General features: G+C 43.9%; 1 protein-coding gene across 6 annotated transcripts in view; it reads left to right on the forward strand.

Moving 5' to 3' along the window:
• Positions 1-3,077: 3,077 nt before the first annotated feature.
• Positions 3,078-16,626, forward strand: part of LOC129830048 (syntaphilin-like) — a 42,363-nt gene continuing 28,814 nt past the window's right edge. For 4 of the 6 annotated variants that reach the window (XR_008755487.1, XM_055892221.1, XM_055892223.1 and 1 more), the window contains exon 1: positions 3,079-3,412. The gene's annotated coding sequence lies outside the window, so the exon portion shown is untranslated. Of the gene's footprint in view, positions 3,413-3,671; positions 3,775-16,626 lie in introns of those variants that run through there. The other 2 variants (XM_055892224.1, XM_055892222.1) reach the window with 2 other exon arrangements.

The following is a 16,626-nucleotide window of genomic DNA, read 5'->3' on the forward strand; positions in this document are numbered from 1 at the left end:
ACTTTTCGATTGGAGATGTTTGATGTGAGTCTGGAAGGAGAGTTTACAGTCTAACCAGACACCTAGATATTTGCAGTTGTCCACATATTCTAAGTCAGAACCGTCCAGAGTAGTGATGTTGGACAGGCGGGCAGGTGCAGGCAGCGATCGGTTGAAGAGCATGCATTTAGTTTTACTCGTATTTAAGAGCAATTGGAGGCCACGGAAGGAGAGTTGTATGGCATTGACATCATCAAAAGTTAAAACATTTGAAAACAATATGATTTTCAAACGCAGTGAGGTAGGGAGCAAAAAAAATACTCTCCCTCGGGCCAGAAACTCGTTGCAGGTTTAAGAAATCTCTTTTAATCCTACCCTGTGATGATAAAACCTTTAAGATATTTCTTCTTATCTTTTTAACCACAGATCATAGAAACATGCCATTTTCACAAATGTAGACACTGATATGTAGATAATGAATATGAGGTTAAAAGTGGTGGAATTGCACTTTTTTTTAAATTTCATAGAGGACATGGGTCATTGGGAGAAATATTGGGAGAAATATTGTAACGATCGTCGTCATATTCCTCCTCCTCGAATGAGGAGGAGCATGGATCAGACCAACACGCAGCGAGGTATGTGGACATAATGATTTATTAGACAAAACGACAAAACACAAAATAACACTGTAGAAATACAAAATAACAAAACGAACTAAACAGACCTAAACTTACGAACTTACATGAAACGAAGAACACACGAACAGACAAACCGAAACAGTCCCGTGTGGTAACATGTACTGACACGGAAGACAACCACCCACAAACAAACAGTGTGAAAACACCTACCTTAATATGACTCTCAATCAGAGGAAACGCCAAACACCTGCCTCTAATTGAGAGCCATACCAGGCAACCCATTAACCCAACATAGAAAACACATAACATAGACTACCCACCCAAACTCACGCCCTGACCAATTAAACACATACCAAACAACAGAAAACAGGTCAGGAACGTGACAAATATTGTCAAATTGCTCTGCCCATTAGTGCAGAACGCCTATGCAGGCCTATTGCACAAAGTCTAAGTGCATGACTTTAAATATTTTAGCTGAAATAAAACATTGTAATCCAGGACAGGTCACCTTTAACTCCAATCCAAAGGAAACTAACACCTGGGGTGTAATCATTAGTCTAAACAGTTCCAGAGATTCTATTGGAAAAATTTCAGCAAGTCCCTCTGTTTAAAAACCGTTTTACAACACAATCTGTGGAATGAATACACCCATGTGTCTGTCAACAGGTATGTTCAGGGCAGTCGCCTTGGCTGTGAATGGAGAAGTGAGTATGAGAATGATCATATAGTGACATCTACTGGTAGTTGAGCAGTTGGTACTTAGAACTTTAGGTTATAAACTGGGGGGTTGTTCAAGACCACAACATTTTACAGCTGTTTGCAATTAATCAATACATTGGAATAACCACTACTCCCTGCTCCAAACTCTTTGTTCCCTGCAATACTCCCAGCACCAAAGAAAAATAGGACTATCTGTAATGACAGGCTTACACAGTCTTGTGGCATGCAGGAGACCCGGGTTCAAAGCCTGGCTGTTGACATAAAGCAACCCCCGCCCCACCCACCCAAAAACACTATACCGGCAATACCAATACCAGCACTACTCTTTAGCCCAGGGGTTCCCAAACTTTTTCACTCAGGCCCCCCTTCCAGCATTGGGGAACATCCCGAGCCACATCTACAATATTTCTATGGGCACAAGCACTGTTCACACCCCTCTTGTTGGCCGAGAGAACATATATCAGGTTTAAAGCTTGTTTCCTGCAAATCTACACTTTTTGTCATGGGTACAGAGAACATTTTGCCGTTTCAAAACTAATTTTCTTGCAATTCTATACATTTTTTGCCGTGTCTAATATTTGACCCGCTCGCTCCCACAGTTCGGGAACCACTGCTTTTGGAATTTCAATGTTGCTGAAAGTTTATTGCTACCTCCACTAGATGACAGCATTGTCAGGAAAAAAGAGAAGGACCAGGGGAAGGCCTTTAATACTTAGTTTATATGGGGAGCATTCTTGAATTTACTACTGAAATATAAGAATACAAGGTGAAAGGAATTTAAAGCGTAGACCACTGTCTATTATTCATCAACCAAAGCTAGTGTGGATTGTGAACAAACACTGTCATGCTGCTCATTTGGATTACATGATTTTAACCTTAGTCCTGATATTATTATTTTAGAGAACATATATATAGCCTACATCAAAGCTTGATAAATTATAATAAAATATATATATATATATATATATATATATATATTTAACCTTTATTTATAGATACAACACATTATACTGTGTTGTATTTAAATGTCACATTCTGGGGGTCAAAGATAAGGAGCTTTGAGAGCATTTAGTGCACATTTATTTATTAGAGGATATGTGGATCACAAATTAAATACTTTATTTGAATCTACCAATCAAATGTACAAAAAAAGGATCCAAACACATTTCAAAGGTCCCTGTATGAATGGCCCTCAAGGGTACAGAAAGCATCTCCTTCTCCAAACAGCTAGGCTGCCCATGACAGCTGAAACAGAGCAGTACCTAGACAACTGCTTTGCCATAGTTTTTGTCAGGCCTGCAATCTGGAGGCCACACACTGCAAGCCTGTGTACATGGCTGAGACTGCTAAATTTCACACACACACACACACACACACACACACACACACACACACACACACACACACACACACACACACACACACACACACACACACACACACACACACACACACACACACACACACACACACACACACACACACTGTAACAGAAGTGCTCCCAGGGGAGACAGTAAGGAAATGCAACATTTTCAGACTTATGTAGTAAAATATTATACTTTATTGAGTTACTGACTTGAATTCACGACTGGAAAAGAAGGTGGTCTCAGTTTCAGTGTGTGTGTGTGTGTGTGTGTGTGTGTGTGTGTGTGTGTGTGTGTGTGTGTGTGTGTGTGTGTGTGTGTGTGTGTGTGTGTGTGTGTGTGTGTTTGTGGCTCGTGAACAGATTATTAATTCGAATCCAGACCATAACTAATCATAAGAACTGCATCAAGTGCAGACACATGAATCCACGAATGATTCATTAATTGTCTTTTTGAAGATTGGTGTTTCCCTTTAAGAACCAAAGTAGCACCATGCATCAGCTTTCATCAATGCACTTGTCTTTCCTCACGCGGCTGCTCTCAAACGGATCTCATGCATCTCAGACCAGCCCCGTGCACGCGAGCAAAGGCACACCGCTCTGGCGGAGTCCTAACCAGAGACTGGAATCGCGGTGTAATCAAGAAAGGAGGCGGTAAACCATCTCCGGTATAACGATGGAACTGTAAAATAAATACGGAAGGGGGGAACAGGTAAACCTCAATCTTTTTAGATTTAAGACGTTGTAGCCTAATGTCATTTGGCTTAACTGTAATTTTGCAAAGGATGCTCCACATGAAGCACTGTGAATAAGTAAGAATGGAGGATTCTAGAAATTGAGACATGCAGGGGGAGCTGCAAAATGTAGCGAAACCTAAAATATGATTTTGTTTATAAAGAGTTACGCACGCACATATAGCACATATCAGATGTCATGATGATGGTTGTTGTTGATGTTTGTGTGTGTGTGTGTGTGTGTCGCTGTCCAGCAGGAGCCTGCTGTTCCAAGGATGCACGGCAGATGTTTGTGTACAATGTCATCTTTCTCGGTAGCGGTAGACTATTCTTCGGCCAGGTGATCACAACCCTTACAAATTGCACGTCGATTTTTTTGCGAATTGGCTTGAAACATTATTATGCTATTGCCGCAATGTATTTGGTAAGCTTTTGATAGAGATGACGCATATGGAGGGCGGGTTCATTAAGCGTTGGGAAAATGCACAATAATATCAAGCCAAACAAGCACCTGCAATGTTGGTACCCTATAACGTGACTGGTCTTCTGGCATGCAAATTCGACCTTGCAGCAGTTTGCTATTTTCAGTAAAACAGTCAATCTGACGGCATATGTCAGAAATATAACCATCTGTCTTGTAAAAGAGCTTTTGACTTTGTGTTTGTTGGTCTGGGGATTTTAGATTGTAGGTAGCATACCCTACTCACACTCTCTCCAAATGTCCTCTAGAAATAGATGTTGTTTTCCCAGGAATCTGCAGTGGTTCAGCTTTGCATTATAGATATAGGCCTAAGTGTGTATTTATGGTCTTTGCCTATGGGTTTCAAAGGCCCGGTTCTGCCCAATTGAGAGCACATGCACCCCACATTGCCTGGTCCCACAACAACAGCTAGATCAGCCTTTTTCTCTAGCCGCCTCCTCTTCAGTGTTTGCAGATTGTAGAGGACTGATATCAGCAAACTGGTCATTGCTCCACCTAAATCAGGGATGTCTAATTTTCGGTCTGCAACAAGATTCAGGGGGCCGCACTGAAAATTGGTTGATACAACCAATTTTGGGGTTTAGTAATTTTAAAGTATACTGAGTTTGTTTCCACCCCAAAGTAATTTTTTGGGAAAAACATATTTTTGGTATTATAATTTCTTTACTCAATCCACCCACTGCCCGGATTGAACCCCCTCATGGGTCGGCTCTGGCCCGCAGGCCGTATGTTTGACACCCCTGATCTATAGCCTTCAGTTGGATAAAGCAAGCCTCTGTCTTATTGAAAAATGAATGCTTTCCATTCAAACGTGCAAATACAAAAGGGGTAGGGGCTAGAGGTTGTTAGGCCTACTGGACCAGGTACCTCAGCTGTATCCTTAGCATTTTGGTCAGCACGGACCATTTTGCTGACCATCCCAGTGAACGAATGACAAAGCCAGTCTTATATTCGCTAGCTACACACATTCTAATATTCAAATCCCACCCCTGAGCCAGCCTGTTACACATATCAGCAGCTCACGTTCTGGAAAATTGGCAGATTGACCATCTCCATGGTGATCACTGTCATAGCATGCTGTTTCCTGTCAGTCCCCATTGTGCAAATCTTTCTCTCCAATTCCTCCTTTCATCTCCTCCTCTAAAAAGTGCTCTTTTTATAGGTTTTTAAAAAGTTTAGTTAAGAACAAATTCTTATTTACAATGACAGGCTGCGCCGACCAAACCCAAACCCGGACGACGCTGGGCCAATTATGCGCCGCCCTATGGGACTCGCAATCACGGACGGTTGTTATACAGCCTAGAATGGAACCAGGGTCTGTAGTGATGCCTCTAGCACCGAGATGCAGTATATAGGTGAGATAGAGCTAAACAAATCATGTTAATGACATCGTCATATCCTCAATCTAAGTTTGTACCGACAGATGTGGCCTATTGAATAGCATATCAATATAGAATATGCATAAAAACGTCTGCCTATGCCGACACATATTGTCTCAATACATTTATTTTTTATTTTTAATACCCTCAAACATCAAGTTAGGCATACCTAATTTCAAAATAGGCCATCATCACTGTCATTCTTATTGAATTAGTGTTTTGTGAGCAAATAAGAGTAGATGGTGGTAACAAGCTATTAGCCTATCTTGTATTTTGAATCAAAGCATTTATCCTGCCTCGTGGTGTGCTATATTGAGTTTTGGCGCATGAGAAAAATACTATTCAGCTTCAGCTAACCATCTTAAAATCTCATTAGAAATGAGTTGTTTTTGGTGTAACGTTATAGGCCTGCTATGCTGTGCTATTATATTCGGTTCTGTTATGTAAAATGCAAATGAATCATTATGTGATATTGCGAGACATTGATTCAGCTTTGATCTAATTTTACTACTACGAACACCATTGTGAGAAGTGATAATCTTCTGTTCGTAATAAAGTGATGAGTAGGACTATTAGGCAACATCTTGATGAGTGTTATTTTAAACGATTGGAGATCCCTTTATGGTGCTAAAAGGACAACGCCAGGATCGCACAGTCATGTTAAAGGGAAATTGAAAAAATGCTAACTTCATATTCCTCATCTCCAGCACCATCCCAACATCAACATATGTGAAAATGGCGCGTTTCTATGTCTAGTAGTAAAAAAGATAGCGGAAGATGATGTTTCCAATGACTTCATCAACCAGTTAGTAGGCAATGCCTACTCATGATTGGTTCAAATCACATGATGCACAACGACGTCATTGGAAACACTTCCTTTATCGTTTTTTCCATTAGACATAGAAACGCACCATTTTCACATATGTTGGGGTGGCTCTGGAGATAATCAATATGAGGTTGACATGTTTTATGTCCTTTTAAAGAAGTTGAACCAACTTTGGTTGCTGACGGATAACTGAAGGATAGCTCTGCCATTCGGCCAGTTTAAGAAAAGCAAAAACTATCATTTGCGGTATAGCTTAATAGTCCTACGACTACATGGTATAGCTATTTGTAGGCTATAGCCTAATGTAAATACACTGCTCAAAAAAATAAAGGGAACACTTAAACAACACAATGTATCTCCAAGTCAATCACACTTCTGTGAAATCAAACTGTCCACTTAGGAAGCAACACTGATTGACAATACATTTCACATGCTGTTGTGCAAATGGAATAGACAAAAGGTGGAAATTATAGGCAATTAGCAAGACACCCCCAATAAAGGAGTGATTCTGCAGGGGGTGACCACAGACCACTTCTCAGTTCCTATGCTTCCTGGCTGATGTTTTGGTCACTTTGGAATGCTGGCGGTGCTCTCACTCTAGTGGTAGCACGAGACGGAGTCTACAACACACACAAGTGGCTCAGATAGTGCAGCTCATCCAGGATGGCACATCAATGCGAGCTGTGGCAAGAAGGTTTGCTGTGTCTGTCAGCGTAGTGTCCAGAGCATGGAGGCGCTACCAGGAGACAGGCCAGTACATCAGGAGACGTGGAGGAGGCCGTAGGAGGGCAACAACCCAGCAGCAGGACCGCTACCTCCGCCTTTGAGCAGGAGGAGCAATGCCAGAGCCCTGCAAAATGACCTCCAGCAGGCCACAAATGTGCATGTGTCAGCATATGGTCTCACAAGGGCTCTGAGGATCTCACCTCGGTACCTAATGGCAGTCAGGCTACCTCTGGCGAGCACATGGAGGGCTGTGCGGCCCCACAAAGAAATGCCACCCCACACCATGACTGACCCATCGCCAAACCGGTCATTCTGGAGGATGTTGCAGGCAGCAGAACGTTCTCCACGGCGTCTCCAGACTCTGTCACGTCTGTCACATGTGCTCATGTGCTCAGTGTGAACCTGTTTTCATCTGTGAAGAGCACAGGGCGCCAGTGGCGAATTTGCCAATCTTGGTGTTCTCTGGCAAATGCCAAACGTCCTGCACGGTGTTGGGCTGTAAGCACAACCCCCACCTGTGGACGTCGGACCCTCATACCACCCTCATGGAGTCTGTTTCTGACCGTTTGAGCAGACACATGCACATTTGTGGCCTGCTGGAGGTCATTTTGCAGGGCTCTGGCAGTGTTCCTCCTGCTCAAAACCGGAGGTAGCGGTCCTGCTGCTGGGTTGTTGCCCTCCTACGGCCTCCTCCACGTCTTCTGATGTACTGGCCTGTCTCCTGATAGCGCCTCCATGCTCTGGACACTACGCTGACAGACACAGCAAACCTTCTTGCCACAGCTCGCATTGATGTGCCATCCTGGATGAGCTGCACTACCTGAGCCACTTGTGTGGGTTGTAGACTCTGTCTCATGCTACCACTAGAGTGAGAGCACCGCCAGTATTCAAAAGTGACCAAAACATCAGCCAGGAAGCATAGGAACTGAGAAGTGGTCTGTGGTCACCACCTGCAGAATCACTCCTTTATTGGGGGTGTCTTGCTAATTGCCCAAGTGGACAGTTTGATTTCACAGAAGTGTGATTGACTTGGAGTTACATTGTGTTGTTTAAGTGTTCCCTTTATTTTTTTGAGCAGTGTACATATAGCTTAATATCATTGCACTGTTTGCGAGAAGAGCTTTAGTTGTGAGTAGGCATTTCATTGTGTTGTGTATCTTACACTACACTGTATCATAAATAAACTTTGATTTGATTAGCTTGAACACATGGTTTCAATGTAGGCCTTCCCTATTACAGAATAAAATAAAACAGAGGTGAACTATCAATTCATATAATTGATTTACATAGATTAAACATGCAATCAAATCAATTGACCAAGTAGTGAACATAAATCATTACTAAGCTAAGTAGAATTGCAGGAAATTTGTTTTCAAACAGCCATAAAATCAAGCTTTTGGTGTGGTTTATTCATGCATCTCAATAAACACATTATTATCTCCAACTGGCCCAATTAATATTTACAATTGCCCACCCTGACATACCAAACTAGAATAGGCCCTGTGTCTCAACCAATATCCAATGTAGGCTAAATATTCCAAGCAGGGCTACAGCAACTTCCAGAGAGGGACAGGCTCCTTGGGCTTTGCGGTGGCCACTCTGGTTTAGGTGTCCGCGGTAGAATGGTGTCGTAACCAAGTGGTCACGTATTGCTCTGGTTCCACTGCGCAAGAGAACGTCCGTGGAGTTTCATGAACATCAAGGCAGACACACAGTGAATTTGTTTCCTCGATCTCGTTGGTGTGATGATAATGTCGCTGAACTCCCTCACACTCTGCTGAGCAGCAGATTTTTTTTATCAACGTTCTGATTGGCCAAAGTGGTCAAGCCTCCGACGGGCCTCCGCAGTTCACACACGTAGCCTATAGTTCTTCATCATTCCCACCACCACCAGAGAGAAGACAGGGAAGAAACCACCATTTACCTACCTCTAGGCTGCTATACATATTTATTTTGGTTGTCATTCTATCGTTCGTAATGGAATTTTTGTGGTAACTAAATATTATTTATTTAGAATTAATCAGAAAGAATTTTCCGGAAATATTTATTTTATTTAAAAAAAAAAAATTCTCCCCTTTTCCCCCAATTTTCGTGGTATCCAATCGCTAGTAATTACTATCTTGTCTCATCGCTACAACTCCCGTACGGGCTCGGGAGAGACGAAGGTCGAAAGTCATGCGTCCTCCGAAGCACAACCCAACCAAGCCGCACTGCTTCTTTAACACAGCGCGCCTCCAACCCGGAAGCCAGCCGCACCAATGTGTCGGAGGAAACACCGTGCACCTGGCCCCCCTTGGTTAGCGCGCACTGCGCCCAGCCCGCCACAGGAGTCGCTGGAGCGCGATGAGACAAGGAAATCCCTACCGGCCAAACCCTCCCTAACCCGGACGACGCTAGCCCAATTGTGCGTCGCCCCACGGACCTCCCGGTCGCGGCCGGCTGCGACAGAGCCTGGGGGCGAACCCAGAGACTCTGGTGGCGCAGTTAGCACTGCGATGCAGTGCCCTAGACCACTGCGCCACCCGGGAGGCGGAAATAGTTTTACCAGCTCTGTGTATACTCAAATTTAAAAAGTGAGGGAGCGCAGCTGCACAACCCTGCAGCAGCACTACAACCCTGCTCCTTCTAGACCCACAAGCCCCTTTGCCAGTCCACATGCAGTTTTCTTTTCCACAGGTCTTATTTTCACAATGTGCTCTTAGCATTCGCCTTGAAACTGCTGACTATAATAACAGCATTTAGCACATTTACTGCAGTGACTCACCAAGACAGTTGTGAAGCGGGCACAACCACACCTTTTCCCCCTCCCCAGACTGAAAAGATTTGGCATGGGTCCCCAGATCCTCAAAAAGTTGTACAGGTGCACCATCGAGAGCATCCTGACCAGTTGCATCACCACCTGGTATGGCAACTGCTCGGCATCTGACCGTAAGGTGCTACAGAGGGTAGTGCGTACGGACCAGTACATCACTGGGGTCAAGTTTCAAAAAGTTGTACAGGTGCACCATCGAGAGCATCCTGACCAGTTGCATCACCACCTGGTATGGCAACTGACCAGTACATCACTGGGGTCAAGTTTCAAAAAGTTGTACAGGTGCACCATCGAGAGCATCCTGACCAGTTGCATCACCACCTGGTATGGCAACTGCTCGGCATCTGACCGTAAGGTGCTACAGAGGGTAGTGCGTACGGACAAGTACATCACTGGGGTCAAGTTTCCTACCATCCAGGGCCTATTTACTAGGCGGTGTCAGAGGAAGGCCAAACAAGTAATAGACTATTCTCTCGGCTAATGCCTCGCAAGCGGTACCGGAGCGCCAAGTCTAGGTCCAAAAGGTTCCTTAACAGCTTCTACCTGCAAGCCACAAGGCTGCTGAACAATTAATCAAATGGCCACCTGGACTATTTACATTGACCCCTCCCTCTCCCCTTTGTTTTTACACTGATGCTACTCACTGTTTTTATCTATGCATAGACACTTTACCCTTACCTACATGTACAAACTACCTCGACTAACCTGTACCCCTGCACATTCACTCGGTACCGGTACCCTCTGTATATTTTTTTATTTTATTTTTTACTTTAGTTTATTTAGTAAATGTTTTCTTAACTCTATTTCTTGAACTGCATTGTTGGGCTTGTAAGTAAGCATTCCACGGTAATGTCTACACCTGCATGTGACAAATAAAATGTGATTTGATTTGACTCCAGGAAAGGGGATGACATTTCATGCTAAATTATAGCAGTCCAAATTACTGACCGATGGTTGATTTCATAATCATTATATGATGGATTCTTTGGTCTTTGTTTCAGTGGGGATTTGCATGCAATGATATCCAACTATAATGCAAACATGCTGAAGGGCAAAATTATGTCATCTGAGCCTCAGTCATGTACTGTACTACTCTAACCACTGAACCACACTCATAGTATCTGGAAGTTCTGCATTTGTGGATCCAGATCCCAAATAAATAATGAAGAAGTCTATTTTTCTCTAATATTTACAATTCTAAAGTTTGATCAAAGTTAATATGGCTGAAATGGAATAGCAAACAGAGTTTCTAGTTAGGGGAGCCTTCCCCTACCAGACTTCTTCCCTCCTGGATAAGCCTACTTTGTCATTACTCCTGTGAGTCAGTCGCTGTCCACAGTCAATGTGCTGAACTCCGGAATTCCGATCCTATAGCTGTCCATGGTGCTGAACCGCTGATCGCTACTATTATCACTTATTTGGTTTGTTTCAACATTGGATATTTTTACACTTTTTCACAGTATTCCAGATTTGTTCATTTTGACATTTCCCGTGAACCTGTCTTTTTGGATCAGCAGGGTTTTTAGAGGTCCTGATAAGATCACAGCTAGCTAGACTCCTCGTGGAAAAGTAACTCTGGTCAGTTAGGGGCAGAATGCTGCTGTTACTGGTTTTCATGACCTTTCTTGAGAGCACTCAAATTGAAAGACTAAGCCTGGACCCTATAGATTGGTGCAAATCATGGTTTGCAATACAAATGTTGGCTGTGACTCATCTGCTTAGGATCTTCTCCTCTTCTCTTCTTCTGTCCAATTGTTGGAATTTCCTTCTCCAAACCAAAGTGTTTTGGGTGATTTCAAAACACAACCTTACGTGAAGAAATAAAATAAACACATATGGAAGTTAAATAGGCATATAATGTAATTACAGTGTAGGTATGCATTGTTACATAGCCTGCTCACTAAAACCATAATTCGAGGGGGAGGTATATTTGAAGTATATTTATACATTTTGAAATAGAACAATGTAAACAAAGAACATGCTAATTCCTGAATATCTTTACAAAGATGGCAACACAGTTAAATATTGCATGTGGCTGCATTTGTTATGATGATCTTTGTCAAATCAAAATTAAAGTTTATTGGTCGAGTACACCGATTTGCAGATGTTATTGCAGTTGCAGCCAAATGCTTGTGTTTATAGCTCCAACAGTGCAGTAATAACTTGCAATAAAAAAATAATAATAACACACACATAATCCAAATTTAAAATAAAAAAATAAGTTATATTGGATGAGCCATTACTAGAAGACAGTGCATTCGAAAAGTATTCAGACCCCTTGAAGTTTTACACATTTTGGTACGTTTTTCCCCCTCATCAATGTACACACAATACCCCATAATGACAAAGCAATAACAGGTTTTTAGAAATGTTATCCAAAACTGAAATATCATATTTACATAAGTATTCAGACCCTTTACTCAGTACTTTGTTGAAGCACCTTTGGCAGCGATTACAGCCTCGATTCTTATTGGGTATGACGCTACAAGCTTGGCACACCTGTATTTGGGGAGTTTCTCCCATTCTTCTCTGCAGATCCTCTCAAGCTCTGTCAGGTTGGATGGAGAGCATCGCTGCACAGCTATTTTTAGGTTTCTCCAAAGATGTTCAATCGGGTTCAAGTCCGGGCTCTGGCCGGGCCACTCAAGGACATTCTGAGACTTGTCCCGAAGCCACTCTTGCATTGTCTTGGCTGTGTGCTTAGGGTCGTTGTCCTGTTGGAAGGTGAACCTTCGCCACAGTCTGAGGTCCTGAGCGCTCTGGAGCAGGTTTTCATCAAGAATCTCTCAGTACTTTGCTCCGTTCACCTTTCCCTCGATCCTGACTAGTCTCCCAGTCCCTGCCGCTGAAAAACATCCCCACAGCATGATACTGCCACCACCATGCTTCACCGTAGGGATGGTGCCAGGTTCAAGAGTTCTGGTTTCATCAGACCAGAGAATCTTGTTTCTCATGGTCTGAGAGTCTTTAGGTGCCTTTTGGCAAACTAAGCGGGCTGTCATGTGCTTTTTACTGAGGAGTGGCTTCCGTCTGGCCACTCTACCATAAAGGCCTGATTGGTGGAGTGCTGCAGAAATGGTTGTCCTTCTGTTAGGTTCTCCCAACTCCACAGAGGAACTAGAGCTCTGTCAGAGTGACCAGCTGGTTCTTGGTCACCTCCCTGACCAAGGCCCTTCTCCCCCGATTGCTCAGTTTGGCCAGGTGGGCAGCTCTAGTAAGAGGCGTATTTGTTCCAAACTTCTTCCATTTAAGAATGATGGAGGCCACTGTTCTTGGGGAGCTTCCATGCTGCAAAACAAATGTGGTACCCTTCCCCAGATCTGTGCCTCGACACAATCCTGTCTCAGAGCTCTACGGACAATTCCTTAACTCATGCCCTTTCAAATCATGTCCAATCAATTGAATTTACCACAGATGGACTCCAATCAAGTTGTAGTAACATCTCAAGAATAATCAATGGAAACAGGATGCACCTGGGCTCAATTTCGAGTCTCAAAGCGTAGGGTCTGAATACTTACATAAATACTTTTTTTGTTGACATATCTAAAAACCTGGGGTATTGTGTGTAGATTTGATGAGGGGATAAAAAATATTACATTTTAGAATAAGGCTGTAACGTAACAAAAAGTGAAGGAGTCTGTATACTTTCCAAATGCACTGTATACATATAAAATGGGTCAAACAGTATGCAAACACTTGACCAGTGTTCAATGACTCGATGTACTTAGGGAAGCAGTCTCTAAGGTGCAGGGTAGAGTACCGAGTGGTAGCTGGCTAGTAACAGTGACTAAGGTTCAGGGCAGAGGCCGGTTAGTGTTGACTGTTTAACAGTCTGATGGCCTGAAGATAGAAGCTGTTTCTCAGCTTTGATGCACCTGTACTGTCTCCGCCTTCTAGAGGGGTGAACAGACTGTGGCTTGGGTGGATGAGGTCCTTGATGATCTTCTTGGCCTTCCTGTGACACCGGGTGCTGTAGAAGTCCTGGAGGGCGGGCAGTGTGCCCCTGTTGATGCGTTAGACTGACCACACCACCCTCTGGAGAGCCCTGCGGTTGCGGACGGTGCAATTGCCGTACCAACAGGATGCGCTCGATATTGCATCTGTAGACGTTTGTGAGGTTTTTAGGAGCCGAGACAAATCTAAGAGGCACTGTGGGACTATTTCAGGTTGTCAGTGATGTGCACGCCAAAGAGCTTGAAGCTTTTGACCCTCTCCACTGCAGCCCCGTCAACGTGGATGGGGGCATGCTCTCTCTGCTGTCTCCTGTATTCCACGATCAGCTTTTTCGTTTGGTTGATGTTAAGAGAGAGGCTATTTTCCTGGCACCACTCCACCACAGCTCTCACCTCCTCCCTGTATTGTATATTTATTTTTGCACTGTCTCAAAGCACACTCACAGGACTCCACACACTGACACTCCAACTCACACTCACACTCCAACTCACACTCACACTCACACTCACTCACTCACTCACTCACTCACTCACTCACTCACTCACTCACTTCTTTTGTTCATACACACTTAACATGCACACACATTTATACTGACTCTACACACACGCACACTCACATACAATCATCATATACACTACTGCTACTCTGTGTATCATATACCCTGGTATCTAGTCACCTTACCCCTATACATATCTACCTCCATTACACCAGTATCCCTGTCACCTTACCCCTATACATATCTACCTCCATTACTCCAGTATCCCTGTCACCTTACCCCTATACATATCTACCTCCATCACTCCAGTATCCCTGCACATTGTAAATATGATATTGGAAGTGACCCTGTATATAGCTTACTTACTTCTCATGTTCTTCTTATTTGTATTTCTTGTGTGTTTTTGTTCTAGCTTATGTTTTATTTTAGTACTACATTGATATTGATTACTGCATTGTTGGGTTTTTCAGCTTGCAAGAAAGGTATTTCGCTTTACTTGTCCACGTGAAATGAACAACGTAAAACTTGTAGGCTGTCTCGTAGTTTTTGGTAATCAGGTCCTATCTCTGTTGTGACGTCAGCAACCTTGATGATTGAGTTGGAATTTGGAGACGTCACGCAGTCATGGGTGAACAGGGAGTACTGGACAGGGCTGAGCACGCACCCTTGTTGAGGATCAGTGTGGCGGAGGTGTTGTTGCCTACCTTCACCACTTGAGGTCAGTCCGTCAGGAAGTCCAGGATCAGGTTGCACAGGTGAGGGGTTCGGACCCAGGGCCCTGAGCTTAGTGATGAGCTTGAAGGGCACTATGGTGTTGAAGGCTGAGCTGTAGTCAATGAACAGCATTCTTACGTAGGTGGGATAGGGCAGTGTGCAGTGCAATTGCGATTGCGTCGTCCTAGAATCTGTTGTGGCGATATGTGAATAGGCTGTCAGGTAAGGTAGAGGTGATATGGTCTTTAACTAGCCTCTTAAAGCGTTTCATGAAGGTAGGTGCTATGGGGCGATAGTCATTTAGTTCAGTTCCCTTCGCTTTCTTGGGTCCAGGAAGAGTGGTGGACATCTTGAAGCAAGTGGGGACAACAGACTGGGATATGGAGAGATTGAATATGTCCCTAAACACTCCAGCCAGCTGGTCTGTACATGCTCTGAGGACACAGCTTGGGATGCCATCTGGGCCGGCAGCCTTGCGAGGGTTAATACTCATTCTTAGGTTGGCTACGGAGAACATGAGCGCACAGTCCTCATGTGACTCGGGCACCCATGTCGGCGGCTCTGTTTTGCACAAAGACGGCGAAGAAGGTGTTTAGCTCGTCGAGTAGCTAAAGTGGAGGTGCTCTTGCTGCATCTCAGGAGGGGAGAGGGACGGGTGCTGGCTCCTGACCTGTGATATCCAGATGTCAGTCCAGCATGCCTCAACCTCTCCTCAATGTCTCCTCCCCTCACACTCCCGGGTAAAGGCCCTCTGTTAAGGACACCTCCACTGCCTGGGACGGTGGAGATGATGCTGCAGTTTTCTGACATGAAAGGTCATTATGACGATAATGATTTTGATGATGGTGATGTTGTCGCAGTTGTGGTGCTGAAACTAGGCCTTTGGCCTGGTTATGAATGGTTAATGAATATGATAATGGTACTGATGATATTGTCATTGGTGAGGTAAATATAGATGCCTCTGTGACCCTTTCAGGCCCCTAGGCCTAGTACAATATCTATTTGTTACCTTTGTCCTCCTCTAGATGGCACAGCCTTCGCATGTGGACACATCTCGTGAAAGATGCCTCACAGATCCTCACTGCTCAGTGTTGTGGCAGATGCAGTGCTCTGCTTCTGTATCCCTCCTTCCCTCTCCTTCTCTCGCTACACTGTTTGGCATCTTTCGCAGGATTATGTGGATAGTTGGACTGATTGATTAAATGGACAGAGCTCTGCTGCTGTAAGCTGCTCTGCAGTGCAGTGACTAGGCAGGATTTTGAGATTCTTGGTAATGAAATGTTGTCCTGTCTAGAGGCCGACAGATAAATCGGTTGACCGATATTATCGGCTGATATTAGCCTCTCACTGAAATATTTTATTTCACAGATAAAGCACGGTTGTCGCAGTTGTGGTGCCGAAACTAGGCCTTTGGCCTGGTTATGAATGGTTAATGACTATGATAATGGTACTGATGATATTGTCATTTGTGAGGTAAATATAGATGCCTCTGTGACCCTTTCAGGCTCCTAGGCCTAGTACAATATCTATTTGTTACCTTTGTCCTCCTCTAGATGGCACAGCCTTTGCCTGTGAAAGAAGCCTCTTGTGAAAGAAGCCTCATAGATCCTTCACAGATAAAGCGCTGTCATTTTTTTGGTTCAATGATTACCTGAGTAGGGCCATGTACGAGCTGCTTATTGAACATCATTCAGCCCGTAAGTCACGGCGTGAGATAGTGAGCATGGTGGTTTGACGGTGAGTAGCTTGCCACAGCCAGCGACAGCATATTTGAACAAGTAAATAATCAAACGTACACTTCAGC

Source organism: Salvelinus fontinalis, chromosome 31 (assembly GCF_029448725.1).
Source record: "Salvelinus fontinalis isolate EN_2023a chromosome 31, ASM2944872v1, whole genome shotgun sequence".
Classification (NCBI taxonomy): Eukaryota; Metazoa; Chordata; class Actinopteri; order Salmoniformes; family Salmonidae; genus Salvelinus; species Salvelinus fontinalis.